This window comes from Xiphophorus couchianus, chromosome 14 (assembly GCF_001444195.1).
Source record: "Xiphophorus couchianus chromosome 14, X_couchianus-1.0, whole genome shotgun sequence".
Lineage (NCBI taxonomy): Eukaryota > Metazoa > Chordata > Actinopteri > Cyprinodontiformes > Poeciliidae > Xiphophorus > Xiphophorus couchianus.
Genome location: NC_040241.1, coordinates 22,978,291 through 22,991,224, shown reverse-complemented (window position 1 = coordinate 22,991,224; position 12,934 = coordinate 22,978,291). Strand labels below are relative to the sequence as shown.

At 41.0% G+C, this 12,934-nt stretch overlaps 1 protein-coding gene across 2 annotated transcripts in view; it reads left to right on the top strand.

The window, feature by feature from the left end:
• LOC114156967 (myelin-oligodendrocyte glycoprotein-like) overlaps positions 1–12,934 on the top strand; it is a 1,059,483-nt gene that overhangs the window by 27,438 nt on the left and 1,019,111 nt on the right. The window lies entirely within an intron of this gene.

The window sequence follows — 12,934 nt, the reverse complement described above, 5'->3', positions numbered from 1 at the left end:
ATAACTATATTTTTTGATTCTTGGTTTAATAATAACATTGTTCTGGTTGACCAATTGTTCAACAGTGATGGTCTGTTGTTGACTTATGAAGAATTTCTCTGTAAGTTCAGTTTTCCTGTCTCTCCTGGAGAATATGCCAAAGTCTTTGGTGCCGTTTCTACAAAGATCTGTATGTTATTCCGGCAGAAGCCGAGAATCCTTGATTACTCTCCCTTTTTATCTCCCATACATTCTCCTGTTGGCAAAATTTGTTTGAATCCTTTTCCTTGTAACAATAATAAGTCGATCAGATCCCTGATCTGATCTACTGATGTGGTTGTTCATTATTGGAATCGCTTTCATATTACTGTGTCTTGGAAATTTATCTGGCTGCTCCCTGATCACTTCCTTCTCTCTAACAAGATAAAGGAAGTTTCTTTTAAACTCATTCAGCGAATCTACCCCGTTAGTCTATTTAAAGAAATTCAGTTCTAACATTGATGTGAACTGTTCCTTCTGTGTCGTTTGCCCAGAATCGGTCACTCATCGGTTCTGGTTGTGCCTCATTCTAAATTATTTTGGCAATATTTTTGTAACTTTGTTGATTCCAAAATTTCAGCAGGTTTTCACTTATATTGGGAAAATGTCTTATTTGGATTTCAACAAAATGGAGGAATGAATGTAAAGAGTCTCCTTATCAATTTACTAATTATTAAGGCTAAATTTCACCTACATAAATGCAAATTTTGGAAGAAAAAAACAAATTTTTTAGTTTTTTTGATCGAACTTAAACATTATTTATCAACAATTCAGTCCTCCACTAATCAAAAAGCAGAATCAACAATACGGGCTTGTAATCAACTAGGAATTTTGGATTATATTTTATGTTAATGCACTGTGACATCTGGCACACGTATCACAATTTGTGCTATTTCCTTTATACATATTTATATTGATTGTCGTTTTCTTATCTTCTTGCTTTATTTTATTCTCCCCCTGGTAAATTATTGTTATTATCTTCCTGAGATTTGTTCACAGTACAATTGTATTGTTGTTTGTTATAATAAATAAAGTTTTTTAAAAAACCAACAAAAAAAAAAAAACAAAAGGCTGGAAATGTAACAACGGCCTGTTTGAGCGGCATTAAATAGCTAAAGTCAGATAAAAAATAAATTAATTTAAAAAAAGCAGGAAGAATAACAGTAACCATGACGGACGTAATGAGGATTAAGTTACTAACCTGCTGCTCCGATCGGACAACAACTTCAAATATGTAAAGCTATGCTCCACTGCTAACATCCATGTTTACTTCAGCAAACACTGAGCACTTCTACTTTTTATGGCCATTGGTAGAACTCTGACGCTATTGCGCCCTCTACTGCGCATGCGGGACACTTTCAGGTCCTTTTCCCGTTCACACTGCACAAAAAATCAGAATTGGGTCACTTCAGGCTGCGATGTGAACGCAGCCTAAGATTTTATTGTTTGTTTTGCTGATTTCTGATCAAACGTTGACTGAATGTAGACGGTTTTGTTTTTTTATTACTGTGAATAAAAACTTTAATGAAAACAACAACTAAAGTTATTAAAGGGAATAAATACGTTTTTTAATCTAACATTGGGTTTTATTTTTTTAAAACATGAAGTTTTGTTTAGAAACCAGAACCTGTTTGTGTTTCTCTGTGTGAAAGTTCAGGGTTTGAAACCATTTTCAGTGTTAAATCTGATAAAATAACTGAATCGAGCAGCGGTTGAAGCTGCGACGCCTCAGATACATCCGACATCAGAGCCACGCCTCAGACTGAAAAAAACAAAAAACCGCTTTTATTGAACAGCTGACTTTTTATTTCTGACTGTTACGGAGTAAAGCTTCTTCTCAAACAAGACGGAGGCTCGTATTTCTTTTACTGAACCTTTCTGTTCAGTATTTATTGAAGAGAAAAAGAACGGCGTCGGCTGATAACGAGCAACAGCTGTTCGTAACCAAGGTAATCAAAGCCAACAAAGCAAGATAGTGACAAACAGTAACAGATCCTTAAGCATTCTTCAAAATAAAAGACTTCCTCTATTCAAATAAATCATGTCTTGCAATAAATATATTTCACTTCACTTCACCTTTGTAATTATATACAATCATGTTCAATACAATTAATAATAATCATCATGTAAATTATGCTTAACATATAATTGTAAATCAGTCACTTATCATGCAAATATACCGAACAACATAAGTGTAAAAAAGTCACAACACTGACCTCTTTAGTTTGAATGTCGAATAAATGTTCAGTTTTAGAGATTTTAGGTCAGAAAAATCTCAATATTCCAGGATTTTTATTTATTTAGCTATTTACTGCTGATGTTAATAAAATAAAATATTAAATATTTCAATGATTTATGTTTTGTTTTGTTTTTTTAGCTCAGAACTTCTACAGTCAGTCTGTCACTGTCTGGTTCTGAGTTAAACTGGACCCAGCAGAACCTCAGCTGACCCAGTTCTGATGGAGAACAGACTTGACTCATTCTGCAATAATCAAGCCAGCATTTAACTTTACTTGTTTTACAGATTTAACTACATTTGCCAGCCAAATGATACCAAGTATCCAAACAGCTGAACAGAATAAACCCAGAAACTCCACAGACTCAGGAACGACAGCTTACAGAATTTACTGACATCAATTTTTCTGTGAAACTGTAAGAGGACAAACAAAGGAATACATATAAGTATCAGTGCTGCAGTAACAATGTCAAAATCACTGCTTACACCATTTTGATACACAGACTAGTGGTCTTAATTAGCTTAGCAACAGGCCGAGGTCTTAATTAGCTTAGCAACAGGCCAAGGTCTTAATTAGCTTAGCAACAGGCCAAGGTCTTAATTAGCTTAGCAACAGGCCAAGGTCTTAATTAGCTTAGCAACAGGCCAAGGTCTTAATTAGCTTAGCAACAGGCCGAGGTCTTAATTAGCTTAGCAACAGGCCGAGTTTACTACAACATAAAATACATAATTTCTCTACAAATGAACGTGTCTAACTATTCGCATATGTAATTAATTCAATTTATAACACAGTTGATGCTTAGCGGGCAGGAAAACAACATAAACAGGGCTGAGGAAACTGCTGCACTTCTACTGCGTTTGACAACTACCAAGAATGGCCACTAGATGGCGCTGTTTAACAAAAATAAGTTAGAAGCGCAGCAGTGAACATGACGTTCATATTCAGTAATCTGGCTGAATATGGCAGATTAACGTCGCATTTTAAAATCAAGAACCTTTAAGCAGGTTTTAAACATTTTTATTGTGTTTTTTCTTTACTGATGCGGTAAATTAATCTGCACGTATTTCTGTTAATTATCAGAATTAATAAAGCAAATAAAAATAAAATAATTAATTTTGTTTATTCCATAAATTATTATTATTATTATTATTATCTTTCTTGAAGCATCGAAGCTGGTTTTAATTCATTTGTTTCTCTTCAAGGCACCGGACTGAGGACAGAGTCAGTCTGCAGCCCATCGGTTCTGATCAGGTCCAATCAAATCGAATCGGTTCCAGAGTAATTTATTGATCCCAAACGGAAATTAAATGTTGTAACTCATTAAAGGGTTAGATGGAGACGACAGGAAGGACCTGCTGCAGCGGACTGTAGAACCTGATCAGAACCAGAACCAGACCTAGACCAGTGGACATGTCCCCCTGCAGCAGAGTCCTCCTGTCCATTCAGTCGGTTCTGCTCCGGTTATGGATCAGAACCAGAGCAGCAGGTGAGGCACTGCCAGCTGAAACCAGAGCTGGTATCGGGTCAGGACAGAACCGGGTCTCACGTTTTTGATTGATCAGACAGTAAAAACAAAACTGTCACCACGGCAATGGCGCATGTTGCTTCCTGTTTGTCTCCATGGTAACCTGGTAAAGTGTGCCTGGCCCCGCCCCCTGCTGCAGGTTGCTGTTGTTTCTGTTGCTGTTTTTTCTGGATGACTCTGGAGACCAACTGGACAACCGGAATGGGGGACAATAAGTCAGGTTAACTCAGGTTAACTCAGATTAACACAGATTAACTCAGATTAACACTGTATATCGTTGTTCTGGGCAGATTGTCGCTCAGTGAGGCCGTTTATCAGCCACTCAAAGAGCCTCACATGAAAACCAGAAGAGTCAAAGTTCAAACCACCGACAAACCGTTTTGCTGCAGAGAGAAAAACAGAGACGTGTTGAAATAAAGACCAGATTTTATGATGATCCGGTTATTCTGGGTCAAAAGGAACTCAGTGTTTCAGCTGTAAAGCAGTTTACTAGAAGTTTGTTCCAGATCTGTGGTGAATAGTAGCTGAATGCTGCTTCTCCGTGTTTGCTACATGCTACATGCTGCTAACTACCTGCTGTTAGCTACGTGCTGTTAGCTACGTGCTGTTAGCTACGTGCTGTTAGCTACATGCAGCTAGTTACCTGCTGTTAGCTACCTACTGTTAGCAGGGGGAGTCCCAGGATGGAGCCTTGAGGAACTCCAGCTGGTTCTGGTCGTAAAGCTTCTCTCTAACATTTAAGATTTATTTTGGTTTCTACTATTTCTGACTGAGAATGTTTTTGCAGTTTTTTCTATTCAGGTTGTGGAAAAGTTTTCTGTCAGGTTTGACACCTATTAAAGACAAATTAAACAAACACAGGAAAGACAAGAGAGTTAAATTCTTTTTATCTCACGAGGAGAACGGATAGAGACGCGTTTCCAGTCACAAATCTCCAACCGCTCTGAAAACACATTTGTCCGCTCCTCTCTTTTTATTACTTTTATTACATCACAGAGAACATTGCAGCTCTAAGGGGTGGGGGGCAAAACACTTCATCACTGAGTTGCAGTGCTAATGGCAATCACTAACTTGTTATCTTGCACTAGATTATTCTGTTCCAGTAAAACAGAGCAAGTTGTACATCTTCACGGCGACAGTTTTATAGCCATCTAGCAGGTCAAGGATGTTGAGGTTTCTGCTGAGCGATAACCTGTGAAAACCGTTTTCTGCTCTTCCTCAGAGGCCTTCTGAGAAAGGAATCACAGTAATTCAACAACACAGAAACTTTCTTTATGCTAAGATGAAACAAATAAAGGCATATAAGACAAGAACATTATAAAGGCACACGAAACAACAAATATTTGATAACAGTATATACAATTTAACTAACATTTTCACATCCCAACAGTTTGAGTTATGATAAATAAAGTTTATATCAAGCTAACACAGAAAGGACAGAACTTTCCCTCCCTTCTGACCCGACCGGGGAAAGTTTTCACACCCTGAACCCGACCACAGGCTCTCTAGTGTCAGTGAGATGACCTTTGACCCTGTCTGCTGAACTGATTTAATTCAGACTCTTTGGAGGTTTTAGGAGCAGGCGGTCCGGCTGCAGCACTAGACTTTGACTAGGCCACTCCAACACCTTGATCTGGTTAGATTATTTTAGATTTATAATAGTTTGAAAGAGAAAACCAGGACAAATCTGTAAATATGTTTCAGTTTCTGTCTGAACATTTCAGATTATATTGATGAAACTTTAATTTACTTGATTTGATAAAGAAAACAAGGGAAAAAATTTAACTTTAAATGTTTTTATTGATCAGAAACATTCAGGTAGTTTCAGTTTTATCAACAATAAAATCATTACTACAGTTTTAGAAATGAAGCCGGTTCTGCTGGACAGTTCTGGTCATGTGACACATTGAGCCAATGAGAGTGCAGATCCAGGACAGAGTGGGCGTGGCTTCAGTTCCTCAGCGAATCGGTTCTTCACTTCATTCAAATGTTTGATCACAATAAATAAAAACAATGAAATATTCAATAAAACACTAAAATAAAAGTAGAAACACATAATAAATACCACATGATTCAAGGTCTCACTTTCTCAAGACAAGAACTGAGTTCCAGAACAGAACCAGTTATCCCAGTAAACCCAGTAAACCCTGACCATCACCAAGGGAACTGTCTCTCTAGTTCCTCCTCAGCCTGACGCTGCAGGTGCATCATGGGAAATGTAGGCTCCACAGCATCTGCTGCTCTATGAACTTTGACCCCACAGCTTTGATCTTTTTATTTCTAATATGAAGGAAATATTTCTGACTATAATAATAAAAGTTTAACTTCCTGCTCTTTTTTTTCCTCTCAAATACTTTAACGCCAAACTAAAGTAATCAGATTACTTTTACTGTAGAATCAAACCCAGAAAAACGTTTCCTGTTTGGCTGAAAGTTAACGAGGAATAAATGTTCAACTAACTGTGTCTACAGCTGGATGTTGACCTTTGACCCCATCAGGAATAACTGCTGTTACTGATTAACATGAACAGAACCTCCAGCGTGAGGCTAGCAGGGTCAAATGTCATCTACACTGATGATAGAGACTCAGCATGTCAAACAAGAAATCCCAGTTTGACCTTTGACCTCCTACAGAGACCACCAGCCTGGAGAGGGAGAGGTTCACCCGGGTTCTTCAGACTGCTGAGGAGAGTTTCTACCAATCATGATCTATCTATCTATCTATCTATCTATCCTGTGATGATGTCATCTTGTGATGATGTCCTCTTGTGATGATGTCATCTTGTGATGATGTCCTCTTGTGATGATGTCCTCTTGTGATGATGTCATCTTGTGATGATGTCCTCTTGTGATGATGTCATCTTTTGACGATGTCCTCTGAGGTTTCACTTCTTTTTTGTGACCACTTCCTGTTTCATTCGCCACTTCCCGTTTGGTCTGGACCATAGAACTCTCTCTGAGTCGTGGACCGGGCCCAACCGGGTCAGAACCAGCAGAGTAACACATCTGAACTGTCCTCAAATCATACCTGACCGCTACAGGAAGTGATGTCACAGCTGTTCGGACTTCTGATTGGCTAACCTGACACGTACCTGGCTAACCCTAACCTGATCCTGTCCTAACTCTACCTGACCCTATCTACAGCCACACCTGGGCTCTTAGGGGGCGGGGCCACAGCAGGTAGCTGCAGCAGCGTCTGAGCTGAGCTCCGTTGTTTCTGGTCAGACTGGGACAGCCTGGTGAGGGGGCGGGGCCTCCTGCACAGGTGAGCTGGTGTTCAGGGGGAAGAGCTTCACGAAGCCCTCGGTCCTGCGGGTCTTCCAGATGACCAGAACCAGGAGGAGAACGACCGCAAGCAATGATGAAGACCTGCAGGCAGAGGAACCGTTAGGAACATGGCAACCCCAACATGGCAACCCCCACTGACCCAGCCAATTAGAAGTCAGACTGATTCAGCCAATCAGAGTTCTTCAGACGAACAGAGGCAGAACAATGCTGCAACAAGCTGGCCAATCAGAGACCAGGACTGAACCACCAACCACCTGATTGGTGGAAACCATCCTGATCCACAGCAGGACAGTTCTGGTCCTTTTCTGACCAGAAAAAGGATCAGAGCCAGAACCTGGACCAGGACCAGAACCAGGGTCAGTGTCAATGCCAAGTTCTGGTTCTGATCCACTGATCCAGGTTGTGAGACTGAAGTTTGATAATCAGCTGCTGGGTCTGAGCTGCTAATGGACCAGAACCGATCGGCTAACATGAGCAATACTTACGCAGCACCGAGTCCGATCCAGATGGAGGCAGAAGAACCTGAGGATATGAGAAGCAGGAGGTCAGAGGTCGCAGGAGGTCAGAGGTGAACAGTCAGCCCCTTCCTGATGGCGCTGATCTTACCTGCCATCTGGACCGGTGCTGGTACCGGTGTGGTTCTGTTCATGCAGACAGAGTTGGTGTAGGCAGAACATGGAACCACGGTCTGCTGGAGAGACTCTGGAGGACACAAGGAGACAGAACCGAGTCAGGACCAGGACCAGAACCATGAGCAGGATCAGGACCAGAACCAGGACTAATGGGTCAGCAGCAGCTTGTCTCACCTGAACAGTCGGTGCAGGGAGAACATTTGGTTCCGTATCCGATTCCGTCCTGGACCGTGCAGTTCCTGGTCACATAGTAATCTACGGGTCAGAACCAGAACCAGAACCCTGCATCATCATCATCATCATCATCATCTTCATCTGTGCTTTACCTTCTGGACATGGCTGACAGATCAGTCTCGGTAACTGAGCAGAACTCGGGTCCAACATCATCAGCAGAACCACACCAACCTGGAAACAGAACCAGAACCAATGAGAAGCGATCAGAACCAGAAGCAATGAGAACCAGAACCAGCCTGTAAGTCGGACTCTCTCTGTGTTTTTATCTTTAACCTTTAGAGTATTTTCTGCACTGTTTTCCGTTGCCTAGCAACCAGAGGCAGTTACCTGCATACCTGGGTAAGCCCTGCCCCTCTCACTCGGTATGAACCCATAAACACCGGACAAGATTAAAATCAGTAGAACTGGACCAGAACCAGAACCAACTAAAGGTCCAGACCTCCAGCTGTCCTCCTGTCCTGGCCTAGAGTCTGGACCTCACAGGCAGCTGAAGGCTGCAGACCTGCAGCTCTCTTCACTGAGCCTGATGACTGTTCTGGTTCTGGACCGGTTCTGAGCTGCTGGTACCGCTCTGTGTCTCACCTGCAGTTTGTCCATCCTGTTGGTCCAAAATCAGAATTGGAGCGTAGAGAACTGAGAGACGGAGGATCAGAGACGGAGGGAAACAGCAGTGAAGGACACAGCCTCCAGGCTCCATAGATAAACAATGGCCACGTGACCACGCCCCCTGTTGGAGTGACCAAGCCCCCTGTTCAACAGGACCTGCCCTGTTCTCTCCCAGGAAGAGCCATATAAGGGCGCTGAGGTGTGGCGTGTCCTGTATCGGTCACTTCTGCTGAAACTCTTCTGCCCAGGTTGTGTTTGTCTTCTGGACATTTCCTCTCCGTCCCTCTGGATCACCAAGGTCCAACCTCTGAGATGTCCAATCATCTGTCTCCATGCAGGCGCTGGCCGGGTTCTGATCTGTAACATTAATCGTTGACAGGAAGTCCAGTTCTCTGGTCGACCTGGTCCGCAGTTCCTCCAGAACCTCTAATGGATTTCTAAATGGATCCATTAGAGATCCATTTAGCTAAAGATTCATCCGGAACCGACCCAGCAGCACTCAGAGACGGAGTGAACAGAACCTTCAGAACATCTGATCAACAGACAGAACCTCCAGCTGCAGAACCGGACCTCAGCTAGACCAATCAGAACCGGACTTCAGCTGGACCCGTTCAGAAAAAAATCAGAACCAGACCTCTGCAGGACCTATTGGGTAGCACCATCAGAACCAGGCTGGGTGGTCAGTACCTTCTTCCTGCTTTGGATCAGAACCGGGTCCCTCCAGAACCAGACTGATCAGGAGTTGCTCTGAGATGTAAAATGACTCCAGGACTTCCTGTCCCTCTGGACACCATGATGACGACTTCCTGACCGGACAGGTGGACAGGGTTGTCCTGTTCTGTCCTGTATTGTCCCGTTCTGACACGTTCTGACCCGACCCACTTCCGTTCGGGGACAGATTAAGATTCTTTCTGCTCTGACCCTCATGTCTGTCTAACATCCTGGCTGCGGTTCAGGAAGAACCTCTGATGGCGTTCAGCTGGACATGTTTGTGTCCTCCAGACCGGTCCACCAGGTCCAATTCCTCAGGGTGTGGTTGACATTAGCAGAAGGTTAGAACCAGAACCAGATGGATCCCTCCTTCAGGTGACAGAATGGGGGGACAGACCTGAGAGGACTTCCTGTTGGTAGAGGACTGGAGGTCTCCCAGTCCAGAGACTCCGCCCAGCAGGGAGCTCTTAGTCAGTCACAGGGTTCACTAGAACCACAGCAGCTAAAGGGTTAAACCTCTGGAATGAGTCACTGAACTGAGTCACTGAACTGAATCTCTGAACAGAGTCTTTGCAGAGCGATTGGCTGCCTCTCCTCCATGAGGCCGTCGTATCAGTCCGGTTTGCCTGCAGCTGAAAATAACCCAGAGGTGCTTCTGAGCATGCAGGAGTCATGCAGGTGAACCTGGAGGACACTGTTGCCATGGTAACAGCACTACAAGGAAGCACACAGAGTCCTTCTGTTGTTTGGGCCTCTAAGGCTCCTCCACCTGAAAGGAGGAACCGAGGATGTAGAGGAGCAACGACATCTGGGTGGAGCCGGACTGCAAGTCCAGGTAACATCTGGCTGGAAGACAAGGTTCGGGTCAGTCCACCGTCACAGCTCACCTGTCCAGGTGACACCAACATGGCTGCCTGATGCTGCTTCAGATCTGACTGCTGCTCATAAAACACCAAGCAAGGTTAGCTAATGGAGTGACACAAGAGAATCCATCATCCATCCATAGTATATACATCATCCAACCATCATCCAACCATTACCCCAGCTCCTCTGGGGAATCCCGAGGCGTTCCCCGACCAGAACCAAGGTCCGGTCCGGTTCTGTTTGGCTTTACTGATCCCTGAGATCAACCATCAACACAAAACAGAGGCTAACTTCATTCATTCAGCAAAAGCAGCGAGAAGGACCTCGCTGCAGCAAGCAGAAAGGGGCGGGATGGCAGGCTCATACCTTATTTGGAAATGGGACCATTGCACTCCTGAAATAAAGAGGGCGCTATTTTCTATGCTATCTGGGGTCCCCAGTTTTTATTTTCTTTTGAAATCTGTGATATATCTTCACCTTTAGGAATGAGTTGTTGTTACAAAGGAGAGGAAATGTTTGGGGAACTCCTCGCTGAGAAGGATGGGACGTTCCGCCCTCTGGTGGTGGAACAAAGGAAGTACAACATTCATAATGGATGTGGATCCAGTTCAGATACTAATAATAAAAAAAAACCGAACCGATGTTTTCTGCTGTATAAAACATCTGTATTAATATTAATAAAATTAAAATTTAAAAAAAGTAACAATGAAACTCATATTTCCTATTTTTGTAAAGATTTTCCCGAATGTAATTGTAAAAACCACATTTAACCATGATAAACAAAACAACAATAGCAAAGTGTTGCCTGAATTTCCCCTCTGAAGGTCAATAAAAGATTTTCTATTCTATTCATTGGCAGTACAAACATATTTTGTACATTAAAAACAGCAACAAATAGAAACAAATTAAATTCTGATAAATATTTAAACACCAAATCTCACTATGATTGTTTTTCACCTAAAACTTTAAAACATTTAACATTTAACTTAAGGGGAATTTCCTAGATTTATTTCTAGTTTATAGAATTTATATCTATTGATAAATTTCAGTGCAAAATAATCAATTATTAAGTTATTTTGAAAAATATAAAAATTATAATCTTACTCTTTTGAATTAAGATTCGTGAAAGTTAAGTCTGATATATTATTGATATATTGTCAACAACATATCAATGTTGTTTATATATATATATATATATATAATCAATAAATTGTCGACTTTGCATCAGTTTCTTGACGATATCTACAATTAATTCATTTTAAAGGAGTTGTTGGTGTTATTTTATTTTATAGAATTATTTCTTCACAGCTGAAGAAAAAATAACAACACCTGTCTGAGTTTTTTCATGAATTCTGTTGATTTATTCATTTCTCTCTTATCGACGCTCTAATTTCCCAGCCGTAATTAAAAGCACCATGAGACCCCCTGTTGAGCTGTCCATGGTGCTGAAACACTAAACTCAGCTCTTCTTCTTCTTCTTCTCTCTTTATTTGAACCTTTTGTTTTCTACAAACAGCTGCTTTAGTCATTATACTGACGTCACAGTTATAAGTCTAAGATCCCACATCAAAGGTAAACGTCTCGTGCTCTGCTCGGCAGGGCGGCGCGTGGATGCTTCAGGGCGGCGTGTTCACGTGACAGAACGGTTCAGCTCCCTCCCTGCCGAAGATCGTCTATGTTCGAAAGAGAGTACTCCTGTGTGTTTACAAAACTTTAAGTAGATTTTTTTTTCTTTTCTTTTTTTTTTAAAGAAATTTAAAATGTTTTCTTGTGTAAAAATTTACAGACCAGTTTCAGATTCAATGTCGGTTTAAAATGAAACAAAAATGAACATGTTGGTCATTCTTGTAGGTGTGTGATGAAAAAAATAAATAAATCACTTAAACAAAGTCAGAGACTTTATTTGCTATCCTAATACGATGAATTTGTCCGTGGTAATGTTTAGAATAAATAGAGCAGAACAGACACATTAACAAAATTAGAAATATTATACTAATTATAATTAGTTAATTACATCACAAATGCAAAAATTGTTCCTTATTTACACACGATGAAGAGAATAATAGCCACTGGAAAAAGAAAAAAAAGAACATTTTGACTTTTTCTTTTAAATCAACAACATCCGCATTACAGTATAGCAGTGGTTCCCAACGTGTGGGGCGCGCCCCCTTGTGGGGGCGCAGTGCCATTGCAGGGGGGGTGGAAGTAGTATGGATGAATAAAAAAAAAAACAGTTACACAAAAGTGTTTCACTGTAAAGATGTTTTGTAGTTTGTTTTGTTACCACCTGAAGTGTGAAATAAACTTCAGTGGAGTTTGAAAACAAAATATGTGTTTAGGTTTATGTCTGGTTGAACGATGTGTGTGACCAGCAGTGATCTCAGTAACTGACGTCGGATCACTTTTTTTCAGTAACGAGTAATTACGAGCGTTACTATTAGTAATCAGATTACTTATCCAAGTCACTGCGCGTTACTATTTTCTTTTGGAATTAAATTTTATTTCCTCTACACTTCTTGGGGGGTTTATTGTAATCCATCCAGAAGAAAATCTTTGGGAACCACTGCATTTTAGAGTTTCACTGTAGATTGAGTCAAAAATTAAGCATTATTTTAAAATATATTTTATCATGTAATAATGATGATGATGATGATGATGATGATGATGATGATGATTTTTTTAATTTTGAAACTAAACTTACATTTCATTTTTAAAAGTCCCATTTTAAAGAATTTATTTTAAATCATCATAAATTAAATGAGTAATAACAATTCACATATAAAAATTAACAGTATGTAAATTTGATAAAATATCAGATTT